General features: G+C 33.5%; 1 protein-coding gene across 6 annotated transcripts in view; it reads left to right on the top strand.

Moving 5' to 3' along the window:
• Pka-C3 (Protein kinase, cAMP-dependent, catalytic subunit 3) overlaps window positions 1–21,382 on the top strand; it is a 172,177-nt gene that overhangs the window by 39,822 nt on the left and 110,973 nt on the right. The gene's annotated exons all lie outside the window — the stretch shown is intronic.

Raw genomic sequence — 21,382 nt, 5'->3', positions numbered from 1 at the left:
TTAACATTTTTTAAAATTTTTAATTAAATTTTTTTTCAAACAATCAATTGTTAATCCAAATAAAAATTCTAAGCCAATTCAAAAGGTAATTGAAAATATTTACCTTTTTTAATTAATAAATTAATTGAGTTTTGCAATCAACAGCGTTGCCAGAATTGTTTCACCAAAAACCGCTAGATTTGTCCAAAAAACTAGCCAAAAAAAGCTAAAAAATTGAAAAAAATAGCTAGAAAAAAAGCTAAATTTTTTTGTATCAAAAGTCACATTTTTAATTGAAATTTAACAAACTTAAATGCTTTATTTCACTTAAAATGCATATTATTTTAATTGTATTCAATTTAATTCCATTTCTGTGAGACTGTAAGAAAGTCTAAATCATATTAGCTCTGTTGGTGTACTCGATACATTTTTACTATCACAAATTTTTACTGGAAGTCCTTCGTTTATATTTCCTTGTAAAATCATTTTTCCCAGTGAACTTGCAATTGTCAGCTGGTTAATCATGCATTAGCAAATATCTATATATTTTGTTTTAACTGAATTAATGATAAATTCGTGAACGTGTACACTTCTATTAATTTTACCCAAGAGAATAAAACCAATTCTAACTGTCTTGCAAGTTTATAATGAATAACTTTTATTCGAAAATTTCCCAAACCTATTGTTGTCCAATTTTCGTAAATGTAAATCCATCCCATTAATAAATAGCAGATTTGTTTTGATCCTATCACTACGAATTTTTTATTGCATTTTTTGGTGTTAAAAAAAATAATACCACATTCAAAACTTTATTTCCTTAATTATTTCTATGTTCGGTTCCAAAGATTTTGTACACTAATGATTATTGTATTGATTCCGAGTCAAATTTGAATTTATTCGTTTTCTCAGCTTTTTCTTCATGAGCTATCACAGTGCTTTAAAAACGTGCTAACGAAAACTTAAATTTTCAAATTCAGACTCGACTTTAAGTAGAAATTATTTTATGTATACGTTTTTAAAATAAAATGTTTAAAAACCTCTTCAATTTTTTAACGTTATTTTGGTTTGTGGTGAAGATACAAAAACTCCACAAATTTAAAGACTATTAATTTAAAGAATTTTTTAGAATTGACCCTAGCCTTCTTTCATGAAAATATACCAATTTTTAAGTTGAATCACTTAACTATAAGGACAAAACGACTTTATCGGCTTTTGGACAAGGAAAACAGTTTATATAAGAGAAATTCACAAATGCTATATAACCATCTTTGGCCTCACGACAATATTTTTTCAGTGTACAAAGCAATTCACATCTACTATTTTAATTGAGTAATATCATAATAACTTTAGAATATTAAAATAACATAAAAAGGATAAACGAGTCAAATGCTAATATTCCTAATAATTTACTGACAGTTTATATAAGGAATTTGCATGGTAATAGTAGATTTAAGGTTTACGATAACTTTTATGAATACGAGGCAAGAACTTTACCACAAGGTGTATTTGCTGCAAAAATGCCCGCATAATGGCTGGAATAATTATTAATGTTTCAATTGAGATTTGAAACATGTGAAAAACCTTATTCTGGCAGCAAGGCTTAGATAAAAACGAAGTTTTATCCATATTTCAATAGGAACATGTCGAAAATAAAAAAAGCCAAAAATAGCTAAAAGGGTCATGAAAAAAAGCCAGAAAAAAAGCTAAAAGCTAAATGCATTTTTTTTCCCGCTAAACGTCTTCAAAAAAAGCCAAATCTAGCGGGAAAAAAGCTAAATTGGCAACGCTGGCAATCAACATCAATTAAATTTTTAATTGAATCAATTAAAAAATTAATTGAAATTTGGTAATGAAATCAATTAATTTTTTAATCAAGATTTTTTTCTATGCCCAATTAAAACTGTGATTGATACTATCATTTGCGTGATTGAAGACATTTCAATTAAAAAATTAATTGGACCAATTAATTTCGTGATTGAATCAGAAAAAAAATTTTTTGTGTGTAGCCGTGATGTAATGAGAGACAAAATGACAAATACTGAAAATGAAAGCCATGGAATAATGTTCTCAAAGACAATATACTTTAGAAGATGGGAAATTGGCTTGCGTCAGACCAATTGTTGCATTGACGGCGCTAGCTAGGTCCATACAAGTTTGTAATTTTTATACCCTGCGCCACAATGTGGAACAGGGTATTATAAGTTAGTGCATATGTTTGCAACGCCCAGAAGGAGATGAGATAGACACATGTTGTCTTTGGCAAAAATGCTCAGGGTGGGCTCCTGAGTCGATATAGCCATGTCCGTCTGTCCGTGAACACATTTTTGTAACCAAAGTCTAGGTCGCAGTTTTAGTCCAATCGACTTCAAATTTGGCACAAGAATGCGTTTTGGTTCAGAATAGAACCCTATTGATTTTGGAAGAAATCGGTTCAGATTTAGATATAGCTCCCATATATATATTTCGCCCGATATGGACTTATATTGCCCCAGAAGCCAGAGTTTTACCCTAATTTGCTTAAAATATTGCACAAGAAGAACAATTAGTACTATAGTCAAGTGTGCCAAATTTTATTGAAATCGGTTCAGATTTAGATATAGCTCCCATATATATCTTTCGCCCGATATGGACTAATACGGTCCCAGAAGTCAAAGCTTTACCCCAATTTGGTTGAAAGGAGTACAATTAATAGTGTAGTCAAGTGTGCCAAATTTTATTGAAATCGGTTCAGATTTAGATATAGCTCCCATATATATCGTTCGCCCGATATGGAGTTATATGGTCACAGAAGCCAGAGTTTTACCCTAATTTGCTTAAAATTTTGCACAAGAAGAACAATTAGTACTATAGTCAAGTGTGCCAAATTTTATTGAAATCGGTTCAGATTTAGATATTGCTTCCATATATAGCTTTCGCCCGATTTACACTCATATGACCACAGAGGCCAATTTTTAACTCCGATTTAGTTGAAATTTTGCACAGGGAGGAGAATTAGCATTGTAGCTATGCGTTCCAAATTTGGTTGAAATCGGTGCAGATTTAGATATAGCTCCCATATATATGTTTTTCTGAAAAATGGTCAAAATACCAACATTTTCCTTGTAAAATCGCCACTGCTTAGTCGAAAAGTTGTAAAAATGACTCTAATTTTCCTAAACTTCTAATACATATATATCGAGCGATAAATCATAAATAAACTTTTGCGAAGATTCCTTAAAATTGTTTCAGATTTAAATGTTTCCCATATTTTTATACCCACCACCATAGAATGGTGACGGGGGTATAATAAGTATGTCATTCCGTTTGTAACACATCGAAATATCGATTTCCGACTATATAAAGTATATATATTCTTGATCAGGGAGAAATTCTTCTATAGTCCCCATATAAACCGACCTCCCGATTTGGGGTCTTGGGCTTATAGAAATCGTAGTTTTTATCCAATTTTCCTGAAATTTGAAATCTAGAGGTATTTTATGATCGTAAAGAGGTGTTCCAAAAATGGTGAGTATCGGTCCATGTTTTGGTATAGCCCCCATATAGACCGATCTCCCGATTTTACTTCTTGGGCTTATAGAAACCGTAGTTTTTATCCAATTTGCCTGAAATTGGAAATCTAGAGGTATTTTAGGACCATAAAGAGGTGTGCCAAAAATTGTGAGTATCGGTCCATGTTTTGGTATGGTCCCCATATAAAACGACCTCCCGATTTGGGGTCTTGGGCTACTAGAAACCGTAGTTTTTATCCAATTTGCCTGAAATTTGAAATCTAGAGGTATTTTAGGACCACAAATACGTGTGCCAAAAATTGTGAGTATCGGTCCATGTTTTGGTATGGTCCCCATATAAAACGACCTCCCGATTTGTGGTCTTGGGCTTATAGAAACCGTAGTTTTTATCCAATTTGCCTGAAATTTGAAATCTAGAGGTATTTTATGACCATAAAGAGGTGTGCCAAAAATGGTGAGTATCGGTCCATAGTTTGGTATAGCCCCCATATAGACCGATTTCCCGATTTTACTTCTTGGGCGTCTAGAATCCGAAGTTTTTATCCTATGTGCCTGAAATTGGAAATCTAGAGGTATTTTCGGGTCATAAAGAGGTGTGCCGAAAACGGTGAGTATCGGTCCAAATTTTAGTATAGCCCCCATAAGAACGATCTCCCGATTTAACTCCTTGGGTTTCTAGAAACCGTAGTTTTTATCTGATTTGCCTGAAATTATAAATATTCTGGTATTTTAGGCTCACAAAAACGTGTATCGGATTAAGTTTTTTCGGTCCATTTGGTAATGCCTTCATATAGACCGACTTCACTTCTTGAGGGTGTAGAAGGCGCACTGATCATGAAAATTGCTTGAAACTCAATGTAAAATTTCCAGATTTTACTTCTACAGATTTAAAATTTCAAATCAAGACGTTATTTTATAATTTTCTTGCACACTTACAAGTGACGTTAATGATTCCTCTAAAACTCAAACAAAAATGGTTCTTATAAATCCAGAATATAGTCCTCATAGGTGAAATCTTTAAATTTACCTTGGGGAAGTGTCCTCAAGCCCTCCTGAAATTTCAAAGGAAACCTTAATATTTGGTTCATGGTGGTGGGTATTTAAGATTCGTCCCAGCCGAACTTAGTGCTGTATATACTTGTTTTTTACTAACATTGTGTTCCACCTTAGTGCATTAGCCGACTTAAATTTTGAGTCTATAGATTTTGTAGAAGTCTATCAAATTCTGTCCAGATCGAGTGATATTTAAATGTATTTATTTTGGGACAAACCTTTATATATAGCCCCCAACACATTTGACGGATGTATATGGTATCGAAAATTTAGATCTACAAAGTGGTGCAGGGTATCATATAGTCGGCCCCGCCCAACTTTAGACTTTCCTTAATTGTTTTTATAAATTTAGGCCACAAATTTTGGAAATTTGGGTCCTTCCGTTAAAATCGTATGTCTTTGAACTAATTTTCCTTAAAGTAAAGAAAAACATTTTTGAATTAAAGAAATCGTCCTTAAATTAACTGAAATATTGAATCTTTAGACTTAAGATAAAAACTGTTCAATTAGGTTAAGACTTATTTTAAGGATTTTGTATCGTTATAATTTTTTTGGGAATTAAGAAAACATTTTGTACTTTGAAGTATACGTTATAATTTGGATTTTTAAACTTACATGTGTTTGTACACTGAAACAAAGGTTTACGTGATATTAAAGATTATGCAACCTTAATTTTAGGATGCGCAATTTACACACTATTAAGGACAAATTGCTTTAAAATAATGATATTTTAATTAAAAGAAAGTTTATAATCTTTGATTCATAAATTTTTTTCATTAAATTTAGAACACACATTTTGAAAATTTGCGTCCTTTCGTTAATGTTGAATGTCTTTAAACTAAGCAAATTTTCTTTAAAGTAAAGAAATACATTTTTGATTTAAAGAAATCATCCTTCAATTACTGAAATATTGAATCTTTAGATTTAAGATAAAAACGCTTCAATTATAGACTTATTTTGAGAATTTAGCATCTTAGCTTTAAAGTTTTTTTTTTTTTGGAATTAAGAAAATAGCTTTTACTTCAAAGTATCCGGCATAATTAGGATTTTTAAACTGGCATTTGTTTGTACGTGAATGGCTTTATTAATGTACCGGAAAAATATATTGAAAATTCAATAAATGAGATCTGTATCCTAATTTTAATTTTATAGATCCTAGATTTAAAGCCAGATAGGTCGGAAAAAAATTTCCTTATTTTAAAGAACCCGCATCTTTGGCTTGGAATCAATACCAAAATCCTTAAAGGAAGGTCAAAATCTGTGGATCCAAATAAACTTTCTTTTGAGTGTACGTACGTGAATAGCTTTATTATCTTATCCCAAAAAAAGATAATGAAAATTCCATAAATGAGATCTGTATACTAATTTTATTGATCCTAGATTTAAAGCAACATAGATCCATAAAAAATGTCTTTATTTTAAGGAAGCCGCATCATTGGCTCGGAATCAAGCCAAAAATCCTTAAGGGAAGGTCAAATCTTTGGAAACAAGTAAATTTTTTTGAGTGTAGAAACACAAAAGTCATTTGAAGAAAGTGAAACGACACTTTGTTTATAATTCTCATAGATTCATTTTTTCTATTTTTCTCTTTAAAATATCTTGACTTGAAAAAATACTAAAAAAATGTAATTGAACAGTCAAATGCATTACTATTCATCTCTAAAAAAATTACCCATTCGATATTTTTTTTTGTATAAATATCCTTTTGGAAATTTTAGATATTTTTCACTGTTTTCATTTTTTAATATCCTTGTCAGACTTTTTTGTTTTGACGTCACAAGAAGAAAAAACAAGTATATACAGCACTAAGTTCGGCCGGGCCGAATCTTAAATACCCACCACCATGAGCCAAATATTAGGGTTTCCTTTGAAATTTCAGGAGGGCTTGAGGATTTGAGGACACTTCCCGAAGATAAATTTAAAGATTTCACCTATGAGGACTATATCAGATTCTGGATTTATAAGAACCATTTTTGTTCGAGTTTTAGAGGAATCATTAACATCTCTTGCAAGTGTGCAAGAAAATTATAAAATAACGTCTTGATTTGAAATCTTACATCTGTAGAAGTAAAATCTGGAAATTTTACATTGAGTTTCAAGCAATTTTCATGATCAGTGCGCCTTCTACACCCTCAAGAAGTGAAGTCGGTCTATATGGAGGCATTACCAAATGGACCGATAAAAACTTAATCCGATACACGTTTTTGTGAGCCTAAAATACCAGAATATTTACAATTTCAGGCAAATCAGATAAAAACTACGGTTTCTAGAAACCCAAGGAGTTAAATCGGGAGATCGTTCTTATGGGGGCTATACTAAAATATGGACCGATACTCACCGTTTTCGGCACACCTCTTTATGACCCGAAAATACCTCTAGATTTCCAATTTCAGGCAAATAGGATGAAAACTTCGGATTCTAGAAGCCCAAGAAGTAAAATCGGGAAATCGGTCTATATGGGGGCTATACCAAAATATGGACCGATACTCACCATTTTCGGCACACCTCTTTATGGTCCTAAAATACCTCTAGATTTCCAATTTCAGACAAATTAGATAAAAACTACGGTTTCTATAAGCCCAAGACCCCAAATCGGGAGGTCGGTTTATATGGGGACTATATCAAAACCTGGACCGATATAGCCCATCTTCGAACTTGACCTGCCTGCAGACAAAAGACGAGTTTGTGCAAAATTTCAGCACGATTGCTTTATTATTGAAGACTGTAGCGTGATTACAACAGACAGACCGACAGACAGACAGACAGACAGACGGACAGACGGACGTCGTTATATCGTCTTAGAAGTTCTCCCTGATCAAGAATATATATACTTTATATAGTCGGAAATCGATATTTCGATGTGTTACAAACGGAATGACAAACTTATTATACCCCCGTCACCATTCTATGGTGGTGGGTATAATGATGCCGATATTAAAAAATGCTGCTCCCAAATAATAAAAAAAAACAATTCTCATTTTTCCAAATGTTGATAGTCTTTGTCGCTCTCATTTCTCCAAATACATAGTTTAATATTCAAATTAAATAATATTTAGACTTAAGCATATTAAATTTTCAGGGAGACCTTATTAACAAGCCAATTGCATAGTTGTCCACAACACAAGCAGTTTCACATCAACCACCATTTGTTGTCATTTAATTCTCTCGCAGTGTTGTGTTGATATCCTTCGCATTAACATAGTTATGTATCCCAAATATATATGTTAATGTGTAATTTAGGAACATTATATTTTAGTTTCTTCTGTTGAACCAACCAGATTGTTCCAAAAACATTAGCAGAGTGCTTAAGTTAACATTTTCCAGGTCCGCAAGTAATCTAAAGTTGTATGCTCCCAATATCCGCTGACGCTTTACACAAAATTCATAACATGCACACAAGAGGTGCTTAATCGAATCCTTTTCCTCCGCATCATGACAACTCATGCAGTAGTAATTGTGATTCGCGTCAATAGTTTTTGCGAACTCGCCTAACAGGCAGCGACCCGTTATAGCAGATATCAGGAATGATATCTGATGTCTTGAAAACACTAATATATCTAGTTTAAGTTTAGATGGAGCCATATTTGCTTAGTGTCGTTACATCCCTTACAATCCTCCCATCCGAGATTCGCCATCATAATAGCCTTCTCACGCAGTATGAGCTTGCATGTAGTCAGAGACATATTAACAGATTCTAATTCCCCTGGAATATGTAAGGTAGTTCCTAGCCTTGCCAACTCATCTGCTGCCCGGTTCTAGCTCAATGACAGAGAACCTCCTTTTTATAGCCGAGTTCGAATGGCGTTTCACTGTCAAACACTCAAAAATTTCATCAGATTTACTGAGAGGGGACACTCCATCGCCGAAAATTGAATCCATTAAATTTTCTCTTGGATCATTTAAGGCTACAGAAAATTCCAATTCGTGAAGATGAATCATTGAATTTTCTATGACTATACACGCAAAAAAATAATTCTTTCCTCCCAAACGAAATTTTAGACAAACAAAGTTCGTTTCTCATTTGCTTTTCGCTGTAAGGAAGTGTATTTGGAAGAAAAGTATATACTTTTTGTGATAAACGTTTATTCTTTTCCAGGACGTAAAAACAATTTCATAAAGACTAGCTCAAAAAAAAAAAACATTATTTTCTTGCTAATTGCATTGTCCCTCACATCTTTCTCACATCCACGAGGATTTTTAGTTCTTAACACCTTTTTCTGTAATACCAACAATGTAGAAGAAATTATACGATTTTATAAATTTTTAAAATTTTTTTTACCTTTCGCCTGGACGGAGAATCGAACCGCGGACCATGCACATTGTAAGCCAACACACTAACCACTGAGCTATGTACCTGTTATGGTCATCAATAGATAAATATCCATATAAGTTATATTTATATAGCATAGCTTGCGGCGCCCACGAACCGAATAAACAAAGTTTATTTAACAGAAACAAACATTTAGTTTGGAACGTGGAGCAGTGGTAGCTACGTCTGACTCTCATGCCAAGGGTCGTGGGTTCGATCCCTGCTTCGGCCAAAGTTTTTTTGCTTTTGTTTTTTTTACATATATTCCAGATATATTCGGAAGATTCCGAAAAAATGTTCAACATTACATTGTACTATATTAAATTTTGAACTGTAAAATGTGTCTTATTAAGGACCTAAAGTCAGAAAAGAACAGTGTTTGATATAAACGAAATGGACTGTGTTGTTATTTCAAAAATAACTTTTTTTATTGAAAAAATAAAAATTTTGTAACAAACGAATTTTTTTGGTGATAAAAGTTTAAAATTTTCGAAGCAATTCAAAAAACTCTAACAAAAGAAAAACGTTTTCGGTACACGTTTTCCAAACGTTTTTTTTCTTTGCGTGTAGTCAAAAGCGTATATCTCGGAGCGAAATTAGAATGGGACAGGATTCGATTTGTAGAAGAAACGATTTTGGCCATTGTCACAGAACTAAGACATTTGAGTGCCACGGGGAAGTTTTCAACCATATCTGTTTACTTTGAGGATTGATTCACTTATTTGCCGTTAAATGATTTCCCATCTTAATCTGCTACGATTTCCACGAAAATGAAAATTAAATACAAATCTTTAAGTTCAAATTGGGAAAACAAAATTGGAGGCAAACAGATAAACATGTTTTGATATTTCGACATTTGTTTTCGCAATTTTTGGCTGTGAATTTGAATTTCCCCCAGACAGATGAGTCAGATACAGAGATTGTTTGTTCTGTGTTTTCTGCTTGTTTGTTTTCGTTTTTTTTTTAAGGAATAAATGCATGATCATTTCCAGACAATAGGTCGCGAGGTGTGAAGACATGCTGCGAACAAGCGATATAAACATTTCCATGTAAAAATACCCCAGAGTAGCCTCATCTGCATATCAGAGATTATTTACTATTGTACATATACTTTTGAACAAGACTGTAACTGGAACGAGGTTATTGTGGATTGTATTGAAATGTATGCATAGATCAATAAATTGATACAAGGGATTGTGAATATTGAATCACCTGCGTTTTCTTTAGATTGTGACAGTCATACTGTTTTCGATACGTCGCAAATTTATTGTGATTCGTGGGCAGATGTCTCTTTTTTTCACATGGCAGCATTAAAAAATCATTGCAGTATTCTAGTCCCGCATTTGAATGTGTCATATGTGAGAAAAAAAGAAAACTTGCAAATACCTTTAACAATAATCATCATAATCGTCTGCAACACGACCTAGTCAATAATTTAGCAACCAGTTGATAAATTTTTAACATCTGCTAAAGCAAATGGTTTGATTTAAGGGAACATGTCTTTCTGTCTTTGCAAATGTCTGTGTTAAAAACACAATAAAACTATCATTCCAAATTAATTTAATGCAAATATTGCTTGGAAATAATTCGGGAACATTTGAATGGATAAATAAATAATTTTTTTTTCATTACGTAAAAGTTGAGGTGTTTTCCTCTAAGTGGATTCCCAGTTGAACCACGGGCTGGCCTATAGGCTTTGAAATTTGTTTGGTCTGTAAAATTCGCAAGTTTTTTAGATGGATTTAGCAAATTTAGATGGATCGACCAAATTTAAATAATTGGTACCATTTTATTAGTTCTCAATCTGTTTTTAACAGTTAAAACTACTCATTAAAAATATGGAAAAAGCGAGTTGTAAAAAATTTAATTAAAAGAACTTCCTGTGTAGTTAAAATAAAGAACATCATGGGGAGGATATTTTTGGAAGTGCTTTTAAAGTTGTGTCTTTAGAACACTTCCAATTTTGTTTTGCTGGGGAGTTCTACTAAAGACTGTCATCTCGAGTTACTTTGGTTGTGGTAACAGTTGTCGGTGGCCTCCATAAAATTCCAAAAGCCAATTTTGTCAGTCAGTTTATATGTGTTCTATATATAATATGGAATCTATATGGACCAACAAAACAAAAGTTTACTTAGATCCAAAGATTTAGACCTTTCTTTTATGATTTTGGTATTGATTCCGAGCTAAAGATTCGGGTTCTTAATTTTTTTTGCGATAGGTCCCTGGCTTTAAATCTAGGATCTATAAAATTAAGATACAGATCTCATTTATTGAATTTTCAATCTACACGGATGAAAAAGACTGTTTTTCATATGTTTGGCTATAAACATTATATGTTTGGAACACAAATTTTTAAACACAATATTTTTGAGTGCAAGCATATAATGTTCATAAACTAGCATAACATGTTTGGGACATATATGTTAATATGTTAGAACATATTATGTTTGGGACATAAAATGTTTGTAAATATAATATGCTTGGATGCAAACATATATTAATTTAGAAATAGCCTATAAACATATATGTGTTTAGTAGCTTGGAGGGCTATTTAACAGGGAGCGATATTGAATTAAGTTTTATTTTTATTTTATTTTTCCTTGGGCAATTTATCAGCTACTTCTTTGATCCTTACAAACTGTGTGGTCCGCTGTTCGAATCCCCGTCCGGCAAAAGGTAAAATTAAAATAAAAAAATCATACAATTGAATAATTTCTTCTACAATGTTTGTATTACAGAAAAAGGTGCTAAGAACTAAAAAATCTCGTGGACGTGAGAAAGATGTGGGGGAATATACAATTGGGCAGAAACAAAATTTTGAGCATTCAGGTCGAAAACCTATGTTGTTAGCACCTATATTACCTGTTTATTTTCATAATTCATTATGATTGTAAATATATAAATAGATAAATAAATAAATAAAATTTTGAACACAATATTGTTTGGGAGAATTTTTTTAAGCATATAATATTTTTGGGTGCAAAATGCTTCCAAACATATTATATGTTCACATAATAACATATTGTTTTTTGGAAGACAACATTATTGAATTTGGATGCAAAAATACAAAATGTTTGGAACTTAAACTACCCAAACATATATTGTTTAGACTAGTATGCTTTCAAACATATTATATATTGGAAGAGATCAAACATATAAATGTTTGGGCAATACCCAAAAATGTATATGCTTGAAGCAAAATATGTTTGGGAGTATATGTTACAGAAGCGATTTTTTGTGAGCGGGTATTTTTCCGGTATATTAATAAAGCTATTCACGTACAAACAAATGTCGGATATTTCGAAGTAAAAAATATTTTTTTTATTCCAAAAAACTTTAAACCAAAGATACTAAATGCTCAAAATAAGTCTTAGCCTATAATTGAAGCGTTTTTATCTTAAATCTAAAGATTCATTTAAGGACAATTTCTTTAAATCAAAAATGTATTTCTTTATTTTTAGGAAAATTTTCCTTAGTTTAAAAACATGCAACTTTAACGAATAGACGCAAATTTTCAAAATGTGTGTCCTAAATTTAATGAAAAAAACTTGTTGAAGCAAAGATTATAAACTTTCTTTTAATTCAATTTTCATTATTTTAAAGAAATTTGTCTTTAATAGAGTGTAAATTGCGCATCCTCAATTTAAGTTTGCGTAATATTTAATATCACGTAAATATTTTTTTCAGTGTAGACTAACACCATGTACCAAATTATAAAATTTGCTTTTTCAAAAGCCTTCGCTAGTCAAATCTGGGGTGTGGTTTTATATGGAGGGGTATACCTATTTATGGGGGGGGGGTATACCTATTTTCAATACCATGTGACCTATATCAATTACAACTACACTCAAAAAAGCTTACCCGGTTCCAAAGATTTTGTCTTTGCTCTAATAATGTTGGTATTGATTCCGAGCTAAAGAAGCGTAGAATTCAAGTAAGGATACTTTTAAGATACAACTCTTTTAAAGTTTTTTGCGTACACAGAAAAAATTATCCGTAGTTAAATTAACACTAAATGTAACTTACTTTTATTGCAAAAAAAATTATTTGTTTGTAGTTAAATTTTGTTAATTTTCCACAGTCCAATGAAATTTTCGTTTTTTAAGTATGTCTCAAACAAGTTATGAATTAAACGTGGGTATAAAGTTCAAAGACCGTGCACATAAGTTCAATATGAACTAAAGCAAATAAAATTTTTCGTACGATTCCTAAAAATAGTAAAAATGAACTATTGTATGATTTTCTTCTTTACTTTTAGTTAATTTTTTCTTCTATGAGAGGGTGTAATTTCCTGATCTGCAGTTAAGTACAAAGTACAACAGGGCATTACATTTTTCTGATTTTAACAACGCTTTGTGGAAATCTCAAAATATGGAGTACAATTGAGTTAAATTTTCGTACGAGTTAGTTTATACTTCCTATAAAACAGTTTAGTTTTTTTCGGTGTATTTTATTCCAGGAAGCAAATTTAATTTTTCATATTTTCAGCTTTTTTCCTTCATATACTATCAAAGTCCTTTAAACACGCGTTAACGGCAATTTCCAGTAGAAATTGTGCTACGCTTCAAGTAAAAAAACGTGTTTAAAATAAAGTGTTGAAAAACATGACCTTTTTTTGAACACTTTTTTGCTTTGCAGCCAAGATGCAAAAAACAAAAAATTTTAAGACAATTTAATTAATTTTAAAGATTTTTTTTTAATTATTAAAGTCAAGATGGCTTTAGTCTAAAAAAAAATTTTCTTTCGTGTTATGATACCCATTTTTAAGTCCAATCACTTATCCAATCAATTATAGGACAAAACGACTTCATTGAAAAGTTTATCGACTTTTGGACAAGAAATCACTTTATGTCAGAAAAGTGCGTCTTCTATGCTAAGCAAAATTCGCATTCATATTTTCAGGACATGGAATCTTTGGCCTCACGACAATTTTGTTTTCAGTGTACTTGTGTAAAGTTTTAACTCGATAGCTTATTTTGTTCGGAAGTTAGTGTAATTTCAACAGACGAATGGACGGACGGACATCGCTAGATTGACTCAATCACTTTCAGTATCACTCCAACCCTGTCTATCCGTTCGTCTATCCATGTTTGTTCGCCACAAAATGAATTCCATGAAATTTCGTTTTGAGTATTTTTTCAAAGAAGGCTAACGAATTTGCGTTGCCTTGTATTTAAAATTACAACGCATATGGTGACAGGATTGATGTCTTCATACTAACCAACTTTCAAAGCGTTAGCATTTGTGATGAGGACCACAAGAGAAATTTACCATCACGTAGTACATTCGCGCAAACGGCTATTGTCTAAATTACAACCACAAAATCCCATACAGAGGCGTAAGCTGAAGTTAAATGTTCATCTGAAGAGACTTCCAAGTTTTTATTACTACAAAATTTTATTCAAAAAAAGTATTAAGCCACAAAAAAAATATAAAAAAATGTATTAGTTACTTAATTGAATATATGGACATAAATACACAGAAACAAATATATGTATGTGCTATTTGTTAGTAAACATTTGCGTATATATAATTTAATAATTTACCACTAATGTGTTGTGCAATAGCCACCCAGACAGACATTAAAAACGAGTGTAGAGGAGGCTTGCATGATTGTTTATGTGAGGTTTGTGAGATCGAATTGGGTTTCTTGCTAGGTTTATGCATGGACAATGAATGTTTATTGTGTCAGTGATGATAGTTTTATTTTCAATTAAAGAAAATTGAATTTGTGGTTTTTCTTTTCCATCGACAACATTAACATAGATCACAGTGTTTTGTTTTAGGGGCATATTTTACATTATTAGACTGGGTCTTTTACAAAACAAAAAAAAAATTATTATGTTATCTGGTGTATTCGGCTACACTCTAAAACCAGGAAAAATATGTTTGTTAATTTTGTAAAATTTAGAAATGTAGAAAATTTTACCTAAACTTTATTGCAAATGCTGTAGTTTAACTGAACTACATCACAAATGCTGATATCACAAAAATAAGTAAATATTTTTCGATATATTCAGGAAAAAGTATTAAACATAATTTTAGAAAATCTTTGGCATCTTTGGCAAGCCTTTTTTCAGTTCAGTCCAGTTTTTTGAATTTCTTCGAAAATTTTAAACTTTTATCACCAAAAAAATTCGTTTGTTGAAAAATTGTTATTTTTTCAATAAAAAAAATATTTTTGAACCAACACTACAGTCCATTTCATTTATATCAAGTAATGTTCTTTTCTGACTTGAAGTCTTCAATAAGACACAGTTTACAGTTTCATAGTAAAAAGTTAATATAGTAGTATGTAATGTTGAACACCTTTTCGGTATCTTCCGAACATATCTGGTGTTGAGCCTATAAGCTTTTTTATAGGCTTTTTTAAAATCCAAAAAATGAAACCAATTTTTTTTACAATACTTGATCACAATCGATCACTTTATTGCGACGACAAAAATCAATATAAAAGCTAGCAATCTCTCTACGCAAAAAAAGAAGTTACAAAAAACATCATTATTATTTCTCATTATCTCTTTAGGCTGAACCGCTAGAATTCTGGCATGCAAATTTTATGACCCTTTGCGTGTTGTTGTTGTTAAGAAAAAATGCAAGTGCATTGCAAGGGTAAACATTCGTGTGCTACATACATATTTTTGCAAGAGAGACGTTTGTATGTTTCGCAATGCTATGCTGCTGAGAATGCTGCTACTGAGTTTCGTCTGCTTGCACAATGGGTTGGCCTGAACATCCTCCCCCCGTTGGAATGCTGTGCATTGCAACAAAGTTGTCATCAATGGGTAACAGTGCCAATTTCGTTACAGATCTTCGAATTATGCCATTAAGAGTTTTTATTAGCGCTACACGAACTACACCATCTCCTCCAGATACCACATCCACCACTCGACCTAAAAGCCATTTTAGTGGCGGTAAGTTGTCCTCTTTTATAAGAACCATGTTTCCAATAGAAATATTTTTTTGATTTGATATCCACTTTGTCCGTTCTTGCAGTAATGCTAGATATGAGGAACTCCATTTCTTCCAAAATATCTGTTGCATATAACAGACTCTTTGCCACCTGGTCAATCGACAGACATTCAAGTCAGTTACATCAGGTTCCGAAAATGTGATAAGTGGGGCTCCTACTAAAAAGTGTCCAGGTGTCAGCACTTCCAAATCGTTAGGGTCCTCAGAAATTTGGCACAATGGCCTGGAATTTAATACGGCGCATATCTCGCATGCTAGAGTTCGCAATTCATCAAATGTAAGCACAGATTGGCCCACTGTGCGGTAAAAGTGATATTTGGCTGATTTTACGGCAGCCTCCCAAAGGCCGCCGAAATGCGGCGATCTTGGTGGAATAAACTTCCAATTAATTTCATCAGCTAGACATTGTTTTTCGATTTCCTTAATGTTGTTTTGCTCGAAGAATAGTTGTCGAAGTTCTTTCAATTCATTTTTGGCCCCCACAAAATTAGTGGCATTATCTGACCATATAGTTTTTGGTTTGCCTCTAATTGATATAAACCGCCTTAACGAAGCTAAGAATGATGAGGTGGATAAATCGGCTACCACCTCCATATGTGTCGCCTTTGTTGAAAAACATATAAATATGCAGATGTAGCATTTCAAAGGTGACCGATTTCTTATCCCGGACTTGTAATAAAAAGGCCCACAAAAATCAATGCCTGTCACGAAGAAAGCTCTTGATGGCTGGACTCTGTCATGGGGCAAACTGCCCATTACATGCTCTGTAGTTTTGGGCTTAAGGCGAAAACATTTGATGCATTTACTAGCGATAATACTAATGGTTTTTCTGCCTCCTAAAGGCCAATATTGTTGGCGTATATTTGCTAAAAGACATTGCGGTCCTGCGTGCAATAATTTTTCATGGTAGTACATTACCATAGAAGTTGTTAGTGGGTGCTGTTTGGGAACAATTATAGGGTGTTGAGCATCGAAGTTAAGATACGAATTTTGCAAACGTCCGCCAACTCTAATTAAACCGTCAGAATCCATAAACGGCGCAAGTGAATACAATTTACTAGATGGGGGAACATTTTTATTAGATTTTAATGCTTTATATTCAGCTGCAAAGTTGACTAATTGAATATTTCGAAATAAAATTTTAGTTCCCATTTTTAATTCATAATCAGTTAAATTTGTAGAAGATTTGAGTTTTACGATATTTATAAAACGAAATACGTATGCAAAAATTCGTTGAATTTTATGGAATGAGTTATGAAATTTACAAGTCATAGCAAAATCTCTCATTGTCGAAGAAATTAGGGCGGCACGACGACGCTCAGGCAAATCTGAAATAAAATTTGTTATCTTTGGCCAGTGTTCCACACTTTTGTTCAAGAAAGCAGGCCCGTTTTTCCATAACTCACAATTCACAAGCTCTTCTGGGCTAGATCCTCTTGATAAAATATCCGCTGGATTTTGAGCGGTTGGTACATGATGCCACGACATTGTTTGTGTTAGGGTTTGAATTCGACTTACTCTGTTGCTTACAAACACGTTATAGTTTGACGACTCATCTCGCAGCCACGACAAAACCACCATAGAATCGGACCAGCAGTGACATTCGTATTTGTTGCCGATTACACCCGAAACCTCATCCAAAATTTCTGCTAGAAGTAATGCTGCTGATAGTTCCAACTTTGGTACTGTTAAAACCTTTAACGGAGCCACTCTAGATTTGGAGCAGAGCAAACTCACTCGAACTTCCCCTTTATACTCTGATCTAATGTAAATACAAACTCCATAAGCAGAGAGACTAGCGTCACAAAAAGCATGTATTTGTACCGTCGAATCTGGAAGTAGTGGAAATCGTGGAAATTCAAATAAATGGACAAGCGAAAATTTTGAAATATATTTCAACCATGCACAATGTAAATCTTGGGTTAAACTTTCGTCCCAATCCAGCGTACGCTTCCATAAACTTTGCATGAAAATTTTTGCCTTTGTAGTTACAGGCCCAATAAGGCCTAGAGGATCATACAAGCGGGCTATTGATGACAAGACAGTACGTTTGGAGATATTCTTTGATTCCATAACATGCGAAAGGGAAAAAAGGAATTTGTCTAATTTTGGATCCCATACGAGACCAAGCGTCTTAGTTACATCTGTGCCATCGTGAAATTGCAAAAATGTTTCTCGATCACTTTGGCAAACGTCTTGCAAAACCGTTTCATCATTGGAAATCCACTTACGTATTTGTAAGTTTCCACGTTTCAAGATAGCAGTGACTTCTCTTCTAATTTTGACCACTTCATCAATAGAATCACCTCCAGAAATTAAATCATCGACATAGAAATCCCTAGTAACCACAGTGGCACCAATAGGATACGATTCTCTTTCGTCATACGATAATTGGTGCATTGCCCGAATGGCTAGAAAAGCGGCTGGTTTGGTGCCATAAGTCACTGTATTTAGTTTATAAATTTTGATTTCTTCATCAGAACTATTCCTCCATAATATACACTGAAGATAGTCGTCAGGCGAGTTAATGCGAATACAACGATACATTTTGCAAATGTCACCACATAATGCAATTTTAAAAAATCGAAATCGTAATAATGTATCAAATAATTTGGCTTGAATGGTAGGCCCCGAATGTAACGTGTCGTTTAGAGAGAGGCCTGTTGTGGTTTTTGCAGACCCGTCAAATACCACTCTGAGTTTAGTGCTAGTACTCTCTTCTTTGTGGACACAGTGATGAGGGAGAAAACAGGTTTTGATATGCTTTGGGATATCTGTAACGAGAGTCATATGTTTAAGTTCGGCATACTCACTCATAAAGTCAACGTATTTCTTCTTTACAGCTGGCAACTTGTTTAGCTTTCTCTCAAGATTTAAAAAACGACGGAGAGCACAAGAGTATGAATCACCTAGCTCATTGAAGTTTAATTTTCTCGGCAACGAAACAGAGTATTCTCCAGAGGGCAATCGAATTGTATTTTTAATAAAATGTTGTTCACAATATGCATCGTCCGAATTGGGATGTGAATTGTTTCCATAATTTTGCTCAACTTCCCAGAAACTTTTCATAATATGAGCCAATGATTGGGTTTCGCCTTTCGAAAGGCCCTTTGACGATGCGGCCAGTGAACATCCGTTTGATTTAGATACGCATCCACCAGATACAACCCATCCTAGACGAGTTTTTTGAAAGATTGTCGAGTTATTTTTGCAACGAATTTGACCCACACTCATGAGGTCAAAAAATAGACCAGCACCAATAAGAAGGTCTATTCGGCCCCTTTCATAAAAATTTGCGTCCGCTAACTTGATATTATTAGGGATCTCAAAGGTACTTACATCGATATCTCGATTCGGTTGATACTCTGTTATAGAAGGTATGATGACAGCAACAAAAGAGACACAGTAATCACTGTGACAAGATTTTATCAAAACTTCTGTGGTCTTGTCGGCTGTGATATTGCCTTCACCAATACCTGATATTGCGATGTTTGCATTTTTCATATTTAGCTGTGCTTGATTCACAAAGCGTGTTGTCATAAAATTGAGTTGTGAAGCTGAATCTAAAATAGCACGGCAAGGTACAAAATTGTCATATTTGTTTTTCACCAAAACGATAGCTGTGGCCAATAGAATATTTGAACCATCATTAAATTCTATATTTGAAGGTGATGGATTCAACGAAACGAGAGAAGATTGAGACGTCACTTGATTTGGCTGCGAGAGAGGTGGTGATAATTGTGAGGTTGTTGGCTGTTGGGGTGGCATGTTGTCTATTTGGCTGGTGGTAGTTTGGGAGCCCAAATTATTTTCGATATGGAGTAATGAGTGATGTTTCATGTGGCATGTACGACATGGTCCGAATTTGCATTTCTGTAGCCTGTGGCCTTTTCTCAAACAATTAAGGCACAAGTTCAACCTTTTGACTTCTTTGAAGCGTAATGTTGGGTGTAGATTTGTAAATCTTGAACAACTTGAAATATAATGATCATCAGTTTCACAATAAGTACAAAAAACCGATTTAGAGCCAGAAGCTATTAAAACATTTCGACCATGCATGGGAGGTTTCTTATTCGAATGCTGATTTGATGCTGTAGATTTCATGGAACTTTCGAGATTCTCAAGCATTCGAGATCTTCGCTCTAGAAAAGAAGCCATAGAGTTCCAAGTCGGTAATTTGTCGTTTTGTAACCCTTCCTCCCATTTAGTCTGCGTTTGATGATCAAGTTTTGATACGACAATATTTATAAGCAAGCCATCAGCCAATTGCTCCTTAGTGCATACGGTTTCAAGAGCTCGAACATGAGCATTAAGTTTATCGCTCAGCTGGCGAAGACTTACTGCAGACCCTTTATCAGCTATCTTGAGACCAAAAATATCCTTAATATGACTCTGAAAAAGAAGCAACTTATTATCAAAGCGATTTTTGAGTAATTCAAGGGCCTTATTGTAATTAGAATCAATCGGCTCTAGAGACGATATGGTATCCAACGCAGCTCCTACTAATAGCGAACGTAAATGTTGAAACTTCTCTATATTGGTCAGGTCCAGATCGTTATCAATGACAGTGGTAAACATGGAGAAAAAATTTGGCCAATCCGTATACGAACCATTAAAATCGGGAATTTTCAATTCTGGTAATCTAGTTTTACGTATGGTTCTGGGCTCTTCCATAGAAAACTGACGAAACGTCGATGATTGGGGAGAAATTCGAGCATGGTTACTGCCATCAATTTTTCGCTTTAACTTAGCCTTTACCTCAAAATATGACGCCATAAAATTTGATCGGATACTTTCATCTAAATTGTCACCATGAGCTTCTTCCAAGGTTGATATGGATCCTTCGAAACTGGCATTTAAACTTTCGATGTAGTCAAGGCGAACGGAGAGATCGGCTTCATCCAAAGATTGTAGTTCCTCGTTGGTTAAACGCTTGTTAATTTTATCCAGTTGCTTACCAATCAAGTCAACCTTTTTGAAACATTGCGAAAAATCGGAGCCCTCATGGTTGGAATTATTCACTGCTGATGATGATGATGATGTGTTGTTATCAGGCATTTTGTTTTTTTTTCAAATTTATTTGGCGAAACTTCCAAAATTCTTTTGTAATTACGCAACAGATTATGCGGTAATTTTTTTTGTTGAACAAGTTTATATTTTTTGGCTTTAAATCCAACAAAATAAATTTATTTTAACACCCGAATTGGTATTAAAAATAACGAAAATACGTGATTTCTAGTGATCACGTCGGGGTCACCAAATGTTGAGCCTATAAGCTTTTTTATAGGCTTTTTTAAAATCCAAAAAATGAAACCAATTTTTTTTACAATACTTGATCACAATCGATCACTTTATTGCGACGACAAAAATCAATATAAAAGCTAGCAATCTCTCTACGCAAAAAAAGAAGTTACAAAAAACATCATTATTATTTCTCATTATCTCTTTAGGCTGAACCGCTAGAATTCTGGCATGCAAATTTTATGACCCTTTGCGTGTTGTTGTTGTTAAGAAAAAATGCAAGTGCATTGCAAGGGTAAACATTCGTGTGCTACATACA

This window comes from Haematobia irritans, chromosome 4 (assembly GCF_050003625.1).
Source record: "Haematobia irritans isolate KBUSLIRL chromosome 4, ASM5000362v1, whole genome shotgun sequence".
In the NCBI taxonomy this organism is placed as follows: Eukaryota; Metazoa; Arthropoda; class Insecta; order Diptera; family Muscidae; genus Haematobia; species Haematobia irritans.
Note: the sequence above shows the minus strand (reverse complement) of the source record. Positions and strands in the feature narration are given on the sequence as shown.